This window comes from Schistocerca serialis, chromosome 7, assembly GCF_023864345.2.
Source record: "Schistocerca serialis cubense isolate TAMUIC-IGC-003099 chromosome 7, iqSchSeri2.2, whole genome shotgun sequence".
In the NCBI taxonomy this organism is placed as follows: domain Eukaryota; kingdom Metazoa; phylum Arthropoda; class Insecta; order Orthoptera; family Acrididae; genus Schistocerca; species Schistocerca serialis.
The window spans coordinates 36,916,789-36,933,350 of NC_064644.1; positions in this window are offsets into that span (position 1 = coordinate 36,916,789).

Sequence of the window (16,562 nt, forward strand, 5' to 3'; positions counted from 1 at the left end):
TTTGTATGCTTTTTTGTACATTATCGTAAATAATTTTAATTATACATTACATGTTCTTCTTTTAGTTCAGTAGACTCAGGATATGTATGTTATTACTCCGTGAAAATTAGAATACTGTGCTCGAAGTGGTTTCTGAGATATAGGAAAAATGCAACAGAAAACGTAAATTTTCAGGAAGGGCTTCTAAAGTTTCAAAAGACTGTAACTCAATATATGCTTAATTTTTTTTATTTTTAGTCACTAAGAAGCACTCTGCACCATACTGTATATCATCCTCTTGATCTTTTTACAAGTTTTTTCTTCTTTCTGGACTCCTTAGTGGCCAACTGGGCTGCATACTCTGCTTTGTCAATGCGAACCTTGTCTATCTGTTCAAGTTCTGTGATGCAGTTTGCTCTAGGACTAATTCCCATATGCTGTAGCACTTTCACCCAACCAATGTTGCCATCATTAAAAGCAATAACAGCATAACTGACCCCCACTTTAGTGTCTTCATTCCAACAAAAAAAATTTTTGGTAAGCGAGTCCATATAAGATTATTGAACGACTCATTGGTATTTTGAGTCTGACCATGCAGACACTTCTTGAGTAATTCAGGATTTGCCAAGTCTCTGTAAGTAGGTTTTAAGATATCCATGGCTGCTGCTGGGATGGAATGTTTATGGCTGTATGAACTGTTTGAGTACTGGGCATTACAGTAATTGCACCATGAATCAGGTCCAGGAAGGCAAAGGTCGTAAACTGGTTTTTCATCAACTGACAGCCTGTGGAAGAAGGCAACCCATATTGCCTGCTTCATTTTCAACAAATCTTCAGTATTATTTCTAATGGCCATCCCATAATACTGCTGTAGTTCATCAATCATATTGTCTGTCAGCGTGCCTCGTATGGTTTTACTATCAGAAAGTTTCTCGTCTCTCAAACTTTGTTTCAACTTCCTCAACCTGGTGCCCATCCTCTTCTGGACATGACCAACACATTCCAGTGTTGTGATGATCTTCTCACCATAAGGCTGAGCGGCTTCTATACTGTTGTACGCTTTTGAGTTTCCATCACCTAAGAACTTAGTGTAACACACTCCCCTTTCGTTCACAGATCGACTAAAAATTTCAATAGCTGCAGAGGCCTCCATACCACCACTTGTTTATTCATAATTTCTGTCACAGGTATGCCCCTCTTCATTCTCTGATTTACACGTATAACAGTGTTTGGTTACAATCTGGAAATCTACTATCTTTCCAGTATCCACACTGGTCACCGAAGCAACAGAATTCTTAGAACTGTAGCCGCACTTGTGCCAAGAGCCATCAAAAGCTAATGGTATGTCAGTCATACCATCATTTATTTCAACAGCTTCGTTTGCAGCACCCTTCATTGACTCACATGCAACAGATTCCACAGCAGCTCCAATAAATCCTGCATACTTGCCGATTTTACAAGGTGGGCATGACATATTCATCGCGGTACACATTGTTTATGCTGCAGTGTGTCCTTTGCCAATAGCTCTCAAAGCATAAAAGCACCTAACATTTATTTCAAAATAATTATCTTTACACTTATCAGAATTCCAAATTGAATGAGTATATTTACAACTGGCACAATTAATGCTAAGAATCCTGGCTAGTCCATTTGATACCTCACTGTCTTCATATAAACTAACTGGCCCTCCACATGTTTTACAACACACACATTCACCTAACACCCTTGTTAAGATGTGTAAATCTATCAGAATATAACCTAACCTGCCATTTAAATCACTTGTCTCCGATGAACGCTCGCCATCGATGACCTCATACTTCGTTCTATTATTTAAGAAGTCTTCGAGCCACTCACGTATCTGTGAACATATTGTGTAAAGTCGTACCTTCGTTAACAGCCTGCAGTGTGGCACCGTGCCAAATGCTTTTCGGAAATCTAGAAATGTGGAATCTGCCTGTTGTCCTTCATTCATAGTTCGCAGTATGTCACGTGAGAAAAGGGCAAGATGAGATCCGCAGGAGTGATACTTTCTAAAACCATGCTGATTTGCGGACATAAGCTTCTCAGTCTCAAGAAAATTTCCTGTATTTGAACTGCGAATATGTTCAAGGATTCTGTAGCAAACCGAAGGTAGAGATATTGGTCTGTAATTTTGCTGGTCCATTCTGTTTCCCTTCTTATACACAGTTGTCACCTGAGCTTTTTTGCAGTCTCTTGGGGCTTTTCGTTGGGCAAAAGATTCGCGACAAATGCAAGTTGGGTAAGTGGCCAATGCCGTAGACTACTCTTTGAAAAACCGGATTGAGATTCCATCTGGACCCGGTGACTTATTTATTTCCAGCTCCTTCAGCTGTTTCTGCAGCCAGGGATTCTTATTATTATGTCGTGCATATGGGAGTGTGGTCAACGGTCAAACGATCGTATGTTTGTACGATTCTCCTGCGTGAACGATTTCATGAACGTGAAATTTAAATTTTCGGCTTTCGTTTTGCTGTCTTCAACTGCCATACCAGGCTCGTCAACAAGTGACTGGATGGAAGCCTTAGACTCACTCAGCGATTTTACGTAAGACGAGAAATTCTTTGGGTTCCCTAGTGGTGAACACATCAGATGGCCATACAGCTTGAAATTGCTTAAATAAAGACTGATGTCCAAGTCCTTTTCCCACGAATCCTTAGGGAGGTGGCGTTCGGGTGACTGAGGTTAGTACAAGTGTCCTTTCTTTCGCGCCATTTTCTTAGCTTAGTAGAGATATGCGAATTGACCTTTGTCTACCGCCAAAATTCAAACTTGACGCCAGTTCATTGGAGAAAGTGGCGGTCGAGTGACTTAGGTTAGTGGAGCGTTCAACTCTTGTCACTAACTAACTGTGCAGTCAAGATCGTGGGAGAACGCTGAAGCACTTCCGAACCAGAACTACCAACCAAATAGCTCGCGCGCCTCGTACTAAACAGTGAGAGTGGTATATATTTAACACGGAAGTGGGGACGGTGGCGGGAATGACAAACAGGCGACTGACGATGTGCAGGGTTCAGAATGATTCTGACATTTCCCGAAGGAACTTGGGAGCAGCCGCAAAGATGAAGAACGTGAACTGTAGGTATTTTTTGACTTAGGCGCGGCGGACGGCCATGTGATGGTAAGATTTGGAAGATTCTAGCTGCGTCCCTGGAGCCGGGAGATTATAAAAAAAAATAATAATAAAATAAAATAAAATAATAAAAATAGCCTTTTTGCAGAAGAATCCCAGTAATCCGGGAGGGGTGGCACCAGTAGGTGATTCAGGAGAAAACGTACACGCATTGACGGGTGATAGTACTAGCGATTGCGAACAAAAAACTTCCTTTGGACGTATGTCCTATTCCGAATGGTTTTGTGAGATACAACACATTTAATGTACATTGTTATTTAATTTCTGTAAGATTCAAGTAATGCCATTTTTTATATTGTACCACGGTATGTAGAGGAAACTGACACGAAGAATTTCATGGTCTTTCGAGTCGGCGAAGTACCTCAAATTAGTCTGCGAAATGTACCTAAGCCGCCCGAGACTTTGAACATTATCGCGCTCTTTTCGCACAAAGTATTAGTCATAGAGTAAAAAAGTTCATTGTTGCCTGATTTTGTATCTTTCCGCTGGTGGGCGTGGTTTTCTAGTTACTGAAGAGAAACATACAAAATTGGTATTAAATGTGTTCCATCTCGGAAGCCATTCGGAACAGGGCATATACTTTCTTGAGAATCAGTAATACACTCCTGGAAACGGAAAAAAGAACACATTGACACCGGTGTGTCAGACCCACCATACTTGCTCCGGGCACTGCGAGAGGGCTGTACAAGCAATGATCACACGCACGGCACAGCGGACACACCAGGAACCGTGGTGTTGGCCGTCGAATGGCGCTAGCTGCGCAGCATTTGTGCACCGCCGCCATCAGTGTCAGCCAATTTGCCGTGGCATACGGAGCTCCATCGCAGTCTTTAACACTGGTAGCATGCCGCGACAGCGTGGACGTGAACCGTATGTGCAGTTGACGGACTTTGAGCGAGGGCGTATAGTGGGCATGCGGGAGGCCGGGTGGACGTACCGCCGAATTGCTCAACACGTGGGGCGTGAGGTCTCCACAGTACATCGATGTTGTCGCCAGTGGTCGGCGGAAGGTGCACGTGCCCGTCGACCTGGGACCGGACCGCAGCGACGCACGGATGCACGCCAAGACCGTAGGATCCTACGCAGTACCGTAGGGGACCGCACCGCCACTTCCCAGCAAATTAGGGACACTGTTGCTCCTGGGGTATCGGCGAGAACCATTCGCAACCGTCTCCATGAAGCTGGGCTACGGTCCCGCACACCGTTAGGCCGTCTTCCGCTCACGCCCCAACATCGTGCAGCCCGCCTCCAGTGGTGTCGCGACAGGCGTGAATGGAGGGACGAATGGAGACGTGTCGTCTTCAGCGATGAGAGTCGCTTCTGCCTTGGTGCCAATGATGGTCGTATGCGTGTTTGGCGCCGTGCAGGTGAGCGCCACAATCAGGACTGCATACGACCGAGGCACACAGGGCCAACACCCGGCATCATGGTGTGGGGAGCGATCTCCTACACTGGCCGTACACCACTGGTGATCGTCGAGGGGACACTGAATAGTGCACGGTACATCCAAACCGTCATCGAACCCATCGTTCTACCATTCCTAGACCGGCAAGGGAACTTGCTGTTCCAACAGGACAATGCACGTCCGCATGTATCCCGTGCCACCCAACGTGCTCTAGAAGGTGTAAGTCAACTACCCTGGCCAGCAAGATCTCCGGATGTGTCCCCCATTGAGCATGTTTGGGACTGGATGAAGCGTCGTCTCACGCGGTCTGCACGTCCAGCACGAACGCTGGTCCAACTGAGGCGCCAGGTGGAAATGGCATGGCAAGCCGTTCCACAGGACTACATCCAGCATCTCTACGATCGTCTCCATGGGAGAATAGCAGCCTGCATTGCTGCGAAAGGTGGATATACACTGTACTAGTGCCGACATTGTGTATGCTCTGTTGCCTGTGTCTATGTGCCTGTGGTTCTGTCAGTGTGATCATGTGATGTATCTGACCCCAGGAATGTGTCAATAAAGTTTCCCCTTCCTGGGACAATGAATTCACGGTGTTCTTACTTCAATTTCCAGGAATGTAGTATCACTCCTCAAAGCATGTACCTATCCTTCTGACTCACACAGGCTACAGAAATGGTCAGACGGATGGGATGAGTAGGAATTTGCTACTGTTTCTTGATGAAACTGTAGTGCACGGGGCTGTGGGAGGGTACAACATGACTTACACAGAACTTCTGTTTGGTGTGATCTGTGACAGGTTACTCTATATACGAAAAAAATATAAATTAATGAAGTTGAGCAGAAAAAGAATCATTAAATGTTCTAATACTGTATTGATGGTATGCTGGTTGACACCGTCACGTCTGTTAAAAATCTGGGCGTAACGTTATAAAGCGATATAAGACGGAGCGAAAACGTACGGTCGGTCGTAACATAGGTTGAATAGTGATCTTCAGTTTTTTGCGAGATGGCGCACAGAGCACTTGTGCGACATACACTCGAGTACTGTTAGAGTGTTTGTGATCGGACTAAAGACGGGCTGCTAGGTTTGTTCGACACGACACGCGAGTGTTACAGTGGACTCAGCTGGGAATTCCTGGAGGGACGACGAAGTTCTTTTCGCGAAACACAGTTGAGAAAATTTAAAGAGCCAATATCTGAAGCTGACTGCTGAACGATTCTATTGCCGCCAACGCAAGTCTCGCGCGAGGACTGTGAAGAGAAAATAAAAGAAATGAGAGCTCGTACGGAGGCATATAGACAGTTGTTTATACTCGCCCCACTTGCGAGGGGAACACTAAAAGGAATGACTATTAGTGGTAGAAACACCCTCCGCTATGCGGCGTGTCGCGGGCTGTCGAGCAGGTATGTAGATGTACATGTGGATTTACATGTAGAATTCGCTCATCATACCTGTCACACTCTCTCCCCTGTTTCGCTATAATACAAAAAGATCGAAGTTTACCGAGTAACTTGATCGGTTGCGTCACGCAATTATCATTTGCGTTATGGGGACAAGTTTGGGGGAGGGTGGCGGAGGGGGTTAGGCATTGCAAGGAGAATACAGCAGCAAGCAGGTTGGCATAGGCGTAGCTCGCAGTAGTTATGCAGAAAGGGAGGGACAGACCAGCGTGGAGTGGGCAGCTGCACCACAGCAGTGATTGTGGTGGGGACCACCACCAACCACAGCGACAGTATAAAAACGAATAGCCCTTCTTTGCTATTAGAGCCGACCAACAGGCCACAGCAGGGACACCGACGAGCTCGCCCACAGACGCACGAACAATCTGCCAACACTCCCTCACACTGTGCCTCCGGTATATGACCTATCGGACACAAGATCGATAACAAACCTAACTGTTGCAGGTTGCTGACGCTGAACGAGGACTCTGTACCAGCACCCAGCGCCAGCCGCCGAGCAGCTCAAACGCACAACGTCAAGGTACCGACATGCATGATACCCACTACTAACAAAGCCTATCCTTGCCCAACCTATCGCAGGCAGCAAGACAACCGCTACTGCTCTTACCACCCGACCTAACTTTCGCAGAGGTTTTTTCCCTTGGCCCTTGCCTTGGCACTTTTTTTCCTCTGCCCTTCAAACCGCTACCCTTCGTCAGATTTCGACCAATCTATCTCCAGATGAGCGCGTATTAATGGTTAACCCTAACCAGACGTAAGCAAACATCGCAGTACCCACATCCTGCGACACCTCACTTTAGTGAATACTAACCCTTATGCAGAGATGGCAGTAGACCTTTTGTGTTGGCCATCATGCCGGTGTCGGCGTGGAGGGGCTCCACCTCTTATTAAAAAAAAATTGAACATTTTCAATGTCCTCCGCAAATTGTTCCTCGTGAGGATTTAGACCGCGCGATAGTACTGCAGAGGAACTTAATTCAACTAGAGTTTTGCTGCTTTACTGTTGACGACGTTCAGCCTTAGCTTTTTTCCAGACAACGTCCACTCCATTGCACTGGTCTCCCCAAGTCGTTTGCCTTTCCTCGAAGTACGAGTGCGGCCTCCGCCTTTGTGTCGTCGCGGTGGGGCGTAACGGCTGGTTGCGGTCGCAGGCCTGCGCAGAGGCTGTGCAGGTAGAGGGGGCGGCGAGCGGCTAGCTGGCGATAAATCAGACCGACGGGCCCCGCTTAATGGCTTTATTGCCTCCTCCTCCGTCGCCGCCGCCGCCGCCGCCGGCCCAAATATTTCGACAGGAAGGCGGCGGGTGGCGGGCGCGGCTTTGATGTGCCGCCCCCGCCCGCCGCACGCGCCGCCGCCGGCTGGCACCGCCGCCACGGATTATGACGCGCCGCCCCCTCCAGTCGCCGCCCGCGGGGGGCGGGAGCGGCCTGCGGCGGATGCCGCTCAGCGGGGGCCGGGGGTCGACGCCCCGGCAGCGCTCCGCAGCCGCGTCCACACGGGCCACGTGTCCGCGTTATACGGCGGTGCCGCTACGTGGCTGCAACACACGTCAGTACTGCGGCGTCACCGAGCGAGACTGCTAACGGGCGGTGCTGAGGCTGGGGGTTGCCGACTTACTGCCGACCTGTTGCCGGTCGTGTCCACCGAGGATGGCGAGCACTGTGCTCCGACTGCCGGGCAGCAGCTGTCTCTGTCCTCTTCTACATCTACATCCACATACATACTCCGCAATCCACCATACGGTGCGTGGCGGAGGGTACCTCGTGCCACAACTAGCATCTTCTGTCCCTGTTCCACTCCCAAACAGAACGAGGGAAAAATGACTTCCTATATGCCTCTGTACGAGCCCCAAACTCTCTTATCTTATCTTTGTGGTCTTTCCGCGAAATGTAAGTTGGCGGCAGTAAAACTGTACTGCAGTCAGCCTCAAATGCTGGTTCTCTAAATTTACTCAGTAGCGATTCACGAAAAGAACGCCTCCTTTCGTTTAGAGACTCCCACCCCAGTTCCTGAAGCATTTCCGCAACACTCGCGTGATGATCAAACCTACCAGTAACAAATCTAGCAGCCCGCCTCTGAATAGCTTCCATGTCCTCCCTCAATCCGACCTGATACGGATCCCAAACGCTCGAGCAGTACTCAAGAATAGCTCGTATTAGTGTTTTATAAACGGTCTCCTTTACAGATGAACCACATCTTCCCAAAATTCTACCAATGAACCGAAGACGACTATCCGCCTCCCCCACAACTGCCATTACATTCTTGTCCCACTTCATATCGCCCTGCAATGTTACGCCCAAATATTTAATCGACGTGATTGTGTCAAGCGCTACACTGCTAATGGAGCATTCAAACATTACGGGATTCTTTTTTCCTATTCATCTGCATTAATTTACATTTATCTATATTTATAGTTAGCTGCCATTCCTTACACCAATCACAAATCCTGTCCGAGTCATCTTGTATCCTCCTACAGTCACTCAACGACGACACCTTCCCGTACACCACAGCTTCATCAGCAAACAGCCGTACATTGCTATCCATCCTATCCAAAAGATCATTTATGTAGATAGAAAACAACAGCGGACCTACCACACTTCCCTGGGGCACTCCAGATTATACCCTCACCTCTGATGAACACTCACCATCGAGGACAACGTACTGGGTTCTATTACTTAAGAAGTCTTCGAGCCACTCACATACTTGGGAACCAATCCCATATGCTCGTACCTTAGTTAGGAGTCTGCAGTGTGGCACCGAGTCAAACGCTTTCCGGAAGTCAAGGAATATGGCATCCGTCTGATACCCTTCATCCATGGTTCGCAAGATATCGTGTGAAAAAAGGGCGAGTTGCGTTTCGCAGGAGCGATGCTTTCTAAAACCGTGCTGATGCATGGACAGCAACTTCTCTGTCTCAAGGAAATTCATTATATTCGAACTGAGAATATGTTCGAGAATTCTGCAACAAACAGATGTTAAGGATAGATGTTTGAATAGGACTTGAGATCAACTTACTTTCATTTATTCCGCTCCTAACAAGAAATAAAAATATGATAATGAATGAGTCATAAATTAAATATTTTATTGTCCAAGCAATAGCTTCGACAATACTATTATTTTCAATTTTGTTGATTCAAATAAAGTATCCAATAGGATGAGAAACAGAATTTATTCTATCAATAATAATCAGATCTAGATTATTATTAAAGATTGGAGCTGCACCTTTTCATTTCTGATTTCCAGAAGTAATAGGAGCTTCGAGATGAAATAATTGTCTAACATTAATAACATGACAAAAAATTGCACCAATAATGGTATTATCATATTGTATTCAACTAAGAACTTTCATTTGAACAATTATCATTTTAAGAATCATTATTGGAGCAATAGGAGGTTTAAATCAAACATCTCTACGCCAACTTCTAGCATATTCTTCAATTAGACATTTAGGGTGAATAATTAGATCCCTAACAGTCAGAGAAAACATCTGAGAACTATATTTTATTATTTACTCACTACTAAGAATAATCATGGTTTTATTATGTAAGCAAATAAACCTATTTTTCATAAACCAAATTTATTCAGCCAGAAATATAAAAACTGAAATTAAATTCATAATATTCTTATCTCTCATATCTCTAGGTGGTTTTGAGGAACCGTCCGTCTACCCTTCTTATATACAGGCGTCACCTGCGCTTTTTTACAGTCGCTCGGGACTTTACGTTGGGCAAGAGATTCGCGATAAATGCAAGCTAAGTAACGAGCCAATGCAGTAGAGTACTCTCTGTAAAACCGAATTGGAATCCCATCAGGACCTGGAGATTTATTTATTTTCAACCTATTCAGCTGCTTCACAACCCCAGGGATGTCTATCACTATGTCCCCCGTACGGGAATCTGTACGAGACTCAAACGGCGGTATGTTTGTACGATCCTCCTGCGGGAAAGATTTCTCAAATGCCAAATTTAAAATTTCAGCTTTCGTTTTGCTGTCTTCCGTTGCCAGGCCAGACTGATCAGTAAGTGACTGGATGGAAACCTTCGACCAGCTTACCGAGTTTACGTAAGACCAGAGTTTCCTTGGGTTTTCAGCAAAATCTTTTGCTAAGGTATGACGGTGGTAGTGGCTGTATGCTTCGCGCATCGCTCTTTTTACAGCAGCACGAATCTCTACTAACTTTTGCCTGTCCTCATTCTCCCGATCTTTCTTGTACCGCGCGTGCAATTGCCTTTGCTTCCTGAGCATTCTCCGAATTCTTCCGTGCCGTACGCCCCCAGGACGCCCGGCACTCTTGCCAACGGCGATGCGGCTCCGCTTCACTTGGAAAGGCATCCTGCCTGCGTACGTCGAGGCAGTCGATTTGTTTGTTTACCGGAATGCACGACACAACCGTGAGGTCCGGAAACTCAACGTGATTTGCACTGAGCAAATACTGCAACCAGCCACAAGTTCTCTTGAGATGATTTTATTATACCATTACCAGTTTCGGGTCTGAGCCCATCGTCAGGTGGTAGCGTTGGCTTTTTTTTTCCCCCGGGAGTATATATTTTAGGACACAAATGTAAAACTTGCATGGCGATAGGGTCGAGCCCGAAAACACGCCAAGAAAACTTGTGGCTGGTTGCAATATTTCCTACAGTTTCATTTACGAAAACGGCTGCGGTGTCCTCCAACCAAAATGGATAAAATAATTATGGCCAGGGCTGTGGAACACAGAAAGTAATAAATACAAGGACGTAAATCTGAAAAAAAACCGACGTTCTCACTCGTACCGCATCGTTATAACTAACTCATAGAAGTCCAGTGTGGGCTGTAATCATAATGTGGAAGGGAAACTAGGTACATATCTTAATGCAGAACCGATTGACATGGGAAAAAATTAGTTCAAATTTTGACCACCAGGTGCAAATCTGGCGCTGTGAATGCGTGAAAGACGTATAGTAATGCTTCCATATATTACGGATTAGGAACGCAACTTGGGCAGAAAAGATAAAACAAATGAGAAAGACATAATTTCAATTTTATTATCAACCGCTGCTCATACAATTTGTTCAATACGAGCACTGGAGACGTTAACGAGATGCTGCATAGTGCCAGATTTGCACCTGCTGGCGAAAACTAGTACTAATTTTGTTCTAGAATACATTGGGTCTACATATCCCATTAGCAGAACTACCAAACTTTATTGCGGTACGACGATTACAGCCCACACTGGACTTCCGCGAGGAGCTGCACTTTAACTGTAACTACCCAGTATTAGATTTCCACTGCTTCGATTCATAAAAATTCTTAACACGCTCGATGCTACATCCACGTGTGTTTCCGTGTTCATGACCAGCAGATTGTCAACTGTCTTCCTTTTTTTTACGGTTTTTACACACATAACTTTTCGCTTCACATAAGTCCGGTCACATACGCAAGGCGTGGAAGTCGTGGACAGGTGAACATTAACATCTCATTTTATTTCAAACTATTTTATCGAATTCCTTAAGCGCTTCCATCAAAGCGCCACAAATGCGTGTTATCAAGAGGCATAACGATGAGAAGTAGGCCTAACATCAAACGCAGAACTGAGGCTGAAGGGCCAGTTTGCTTGCAGTTGTTGTACACTCTGGTGCTGGCCCGCCTGTTCCCAGGTGATCTGATTCGAACGGCGTATTCAGAACCTTGTTTCATCATTGTCGGCGTGGTACGCATCCAGCATCAGTTCACAAATTAAAGCTTCAGACGCAGTTCAATTAAAGAGGAACGCACCTACTAACTGCTATTTCTCTTGTTCGCGCTACCTTTTTCCCTGTGGAATGAAAATGCCAACGAGTCGCAGTCACTTCCACTACACGGGCTGATCCAGCTGCATCTCCCGAAGGGTTTCGTGCAACCTGCAACACCCTCAGAAAACACGTGCGAGATTCTAACGATAACTACGCCCAAACTGTTAGTGTTGCAGAAGAAATTGAACAAGACCTTCCTGTAGAAAATGTGATGTAGTGAAACTCTATACTGGAATTTATTTTCACTGGAAGCCATGGTTTTCCCGTTTTTCAAGAAAACACATTTGAAAGTCACATTTTTCTTGAATAATTCGAAAGCTACGGCCTTAAGCGAATACGTACCCTATACAGAACTGAACCACATTAAATTTCCTACAAAAAGGTCGTGTTCATTTTTTTCTGCAGGACTAGTAGTTTGTGCGCAGCGAGCGAGAGAATATGAAAATCTTGCTTGTGGCCTTTGAACGTGTCGTGGGCTCCTTCATACCCCATAGGTAGGGGCAGCTGATACGCCCTGTATAGCTCGCTTTCGTCCGTTTCGTGGTCATACTGGGGTCCGTGTAAGCACTTCACGCCAGGAAACATATTGCCGCAAGCGTTGCCGGGCAACAGTGTAGTGTCCCAAACGCGAGTTTTTTGCTCGGGATTGAGCCACAGGGCTCGGGAAGAAGGGAAATAGTCAGCTGACCTAAGTGGCAGGGAGTCTTATCCTGACTATGTTGATAAAATTCCCTCATTACAAAAGGTAAGGTTTGCTATAAGTACTAAAATGATAGATACTATGAGTGTTTCACAACTTCTGACTTTATTCAGAAAACAGTATGAGTTCCTAATATACTCGCTGTAAAGGTTGGCTCTGACAAGGGAACCTCCCCATCGCACCCCCCTCAGATTTAGTTACAAGTTGGCACAGTGGATAGGCCTTGATAAACTGAACACAGATCAATCGAGAAAACAGGAAGAAGTTGTGTGGAACTATGAAAAAAAAATAAGCAAAATGTACAAACTGAGTAGTCCATGCGCAAGATAGGAAACATCATGGCTAATGTGAACATAGGAGCGCCGTGGTCCCATGGTTAGCGTGAGCAACTGCGGAATAAGGGGTCCTTGGTTCAAGCCTTCCTCGAGTGAAAAGTTTACTTTTTTTATTTTCGCAAAGTTATGATCTGTCCGTTCGTTCATTGATGTCTTTGTTCACTGTAATAAATTTAGTGTCTGTGTTTTGCGACCGCACCGCAAAACCGTGCGATTAGTAGACGAAAGGACGTGCCTCTCCAATGGGAACTGAAAACATTTGATAGCAAAGTCATAGGTCAACCGATTCCTCCACAGGAAAACACGTCTCATATATTCTATACGACACTGGTGACGGCATGTGCGTCAGATGACAGGAATATGTTGTCGACCCACCTACCTTGTACACTTGGCGAATGGGTAAAAAGATTCTTCTACCTTGCCCGATTTAGGTTTTCTTGCGGATGTGATAATCACTCCCAAAAAAGTGATGAAAACATAAAGGACGGACAGATAATAATTGCCTGAAAATAAAAAATTAAACTCTTCACTCGAGAAAAGACTTGAACTAAGGACCTCTCGTTCCGTAGCAGCTCACGCTAGCCACGGGACCACGGCGATCCGGAGCTCACACTATCCCTGATGTTGCCTATCTTGCGCATGGACTACTCAGTTTGTATATTTTGCTTATTTTTTTTCGTAGTTCCACACAACTTCTTCCTGTTTTCTCGATTGATCTGTGTTCCGTTTTTCAAGGCCTATCCACTGTACCAACTTATAATTAAATCTGAGGAGGTTGCGATGGGGAGGTTCCCTTGTGAGCACTATGGGACTTAACATCTGAGGTCATCAGTCCCCTAGAACTTAGAACTACTTAAACCTAACTAACCTAAGGACATCACACACATCGATACCCGAGGCAGGATTCGAACCTGCGACCGTAGCGATCGCGCGGTTCCAGACTGAAGCGACTAGAACCGCTCGGCCACTCCGGCCGGCTCGCTGTAAAGGAATTGTACCCATGAAAAGATCAAGTCTTTACACAGGCAAGGTGACTAACTAGCGCCGTTTCTCTAATTAAAATGGAGCTCTCAGTACTATAACTAAACCAGTACGCAGAAGTCCTTGGCTAAACGACTGTAATTGCTGCAGACAGAACTGCGCACCACTGCCTGGCTCTGCTGACAGAACTGCCAGCTTCTCAATCTGACTGCAATAGGCATTTCAGAGCATCGTGCTTCTGAGTTTTATCCAGTCTCCCCGCTTTCGACAGTCTCCGATAGGGCGTGTTGTTGTCGAAGCGCTCTCAGCATCACATTGCCTCTAACTGTGCGCTGTTCTTCGGATGCCGAGTGGAGTGAGGGAGGCGTCCGTCGCTAAATCGTGTCTTAGGCGTGCTGTAGGCCCTTCATGGCGTACAGGTACACCTTCCAAGTAGTCCCCCTCTTTTAAACCTCTCACCCTCACTCCTTGCCTGCAATTATATCACTCATGTTTTTACAGCTTACGGCGTTATCGCTAAAAGCGACCGTCACAACACTAGCGCGTCTGGAAAGCTTTTTGTCGCCGACGCATTTAGGATAGGGGGACCAGACGTAACGTTTTTAACGAGACTGATCTTTTCTTTCATTCTGCGTCCCGTTATCCCGCAAAATTTTCAACGGACACCAAATCTCCCGTTTTTTCGTAACCAGCGGTAACTTTACCTTTTCGTTTGCTTCATTTTGTGTTTTTATTTATTTTTACGTCAGTTTAGAGTCATAGACATAGCTTTTTAATATTTTCTTGGGTCTTGCTTTGTCTCGAACGCAAAGATGGAATAAAGAAATATTATTTTGGTCACGGAATGAGGAGAGATGTGAACAGAAGATTTTCCATCTTATACTCAGTGTCAGTGACTTGAGCTTCGCGATTCGTATCGATTATTTGCTACCGCAGAAATCACGGATGGACGTAACAAGTTTTCCTTAAAGAACGTTATAAGGCTATCAATGTTCAGTTTTATTTGTAGTTACGAATTAGCTGTTTACTGTTAGATGACATAAATTTGCAGTAGATGCAACCGACACGATGTTTTCGGACTGTTACAGACACAATGAGAAGTAGGCGGCAGTTTCAGCACGGAGTTCGGCAAGCTTGCTTTAGTGCGCCCCATGACCTGTTGTTTGCTGTATGTGAAACTAACTCGTGCCCGTTAATATGAGAAAACAGCGAAAGAAAAGTTCCCTTTCTTGAAGGAAACCACGAGTATGAAGGTGGAATGTACGTGTGTCGTTCAGTTTTTCTGTTAAACATGGAGGACGTGTCGACATAACGCAGCACATAAAGAAGAAGAAGAAGCACCTGTTAGCAGTTTCTGCGAGAACTTCTAGCAGCATAACTTGCTTTGTAAGTACGAGTAAACTAGGAACAGTCGAAGATAAACGCATCGCTGCGGAAGAAGCGCTGTTTGCGTTCCATACCACAAAACACAAACACTCTTTCCGTTCAGTGGACTGCATGGCTCTCCTCTTCAGAGGCCTATTTGAGAAGAAATTCACATGTTCTATGACAAAATGGGGGTCGATTTTAGTGAACGATTTATCGCCTTACGCATTGCATGAAATTTAGCAGAACTTACAGATGCTAAGTATGTCTCTGTGACGGTTGATGCATCAAATCACAAAAGCTTAAATCTGGTGCCGATTCTAGCAAAGTATTTCATTCGTACCAAAGGTGTTCAGTGTAAAGTAATCTATCTTCGGAACAATGTTGGAGAAACGGCAGAATTATTAACTAGCTATATTCTGAATATTTTTTTAAAAAAAGCAAAATATAGTTGACAAAATTGTCGCATTTTATGCAGATAGCTGTACTACAAACTTTGGTGGGTACAAGAGGGCAGGAACAAACAACCTTTATTCCAAAGTGAACCGCGTTCTCAAGATGAACATTAAAGGAATCGGTCGTGCAGCCCATGTGATACACAATGGAGTTCAAACAAGTGCAGAGATTCTTCCCATTGTCATGGAAAAAATAGTGAAAAAAATTTTTCAGTGTTTTCACATTTACACTGTGTGTGTGAAGCAATTGAAATCATTCTGTGATTCCGTTGATACTGAATACAAGGAGTTCTATGTAGTATAAAAACTAGATGGTCGTCGCTGTTGCCAGGAGTTACAGGAGTTATTGATACTATGAACCTTTGAAATCTAATTTTCTATCTCAGGATAGGCGTCCTAGATTGCTGAAACAGTTTTTTGAAAACCCACAGTCACTTCTTTGGCTTCATTTCAAACAAAACCAATTGAAAAATAATTCAGTTCAGCCCAAAAGTTGGAAAGAACCACGATTCCAGCTGTAGAAACAGCTGAGGAGTTACAGCTGCTTAAAGAAAAAATCATTAACAGGAAATTTAGTAAATTTCACACTTCAGTTATTTCATCAGTTTCAATTAACTTGAAAAAGGAAGGCATTTTCAGTCAGTCAAAATATGAAACGATTATAAATTTATTTTATGCTACTTTTGTGACTTATTTAGAAAAGTTGACTTCTCCATTTCAGCCTTTGAAATCATTCCATTGGATAACATGAAGAATTCTGCTTCTTGAGCTGAACTTTTCAACTGTCTGAAAATTCTTGAGACAGTAGATTCAGATGTAACATTTCAGATAGAGAAGATTGTTTGCTGATGTAGGATGCGTGAACAGTTTTGTGTCCAAGAAACTTGAGGCATGGGACAAGGCTAATTTGGAAACAGATAAGAGATGGTGTGATGTATTCCATAGACCTAAAAGTACAC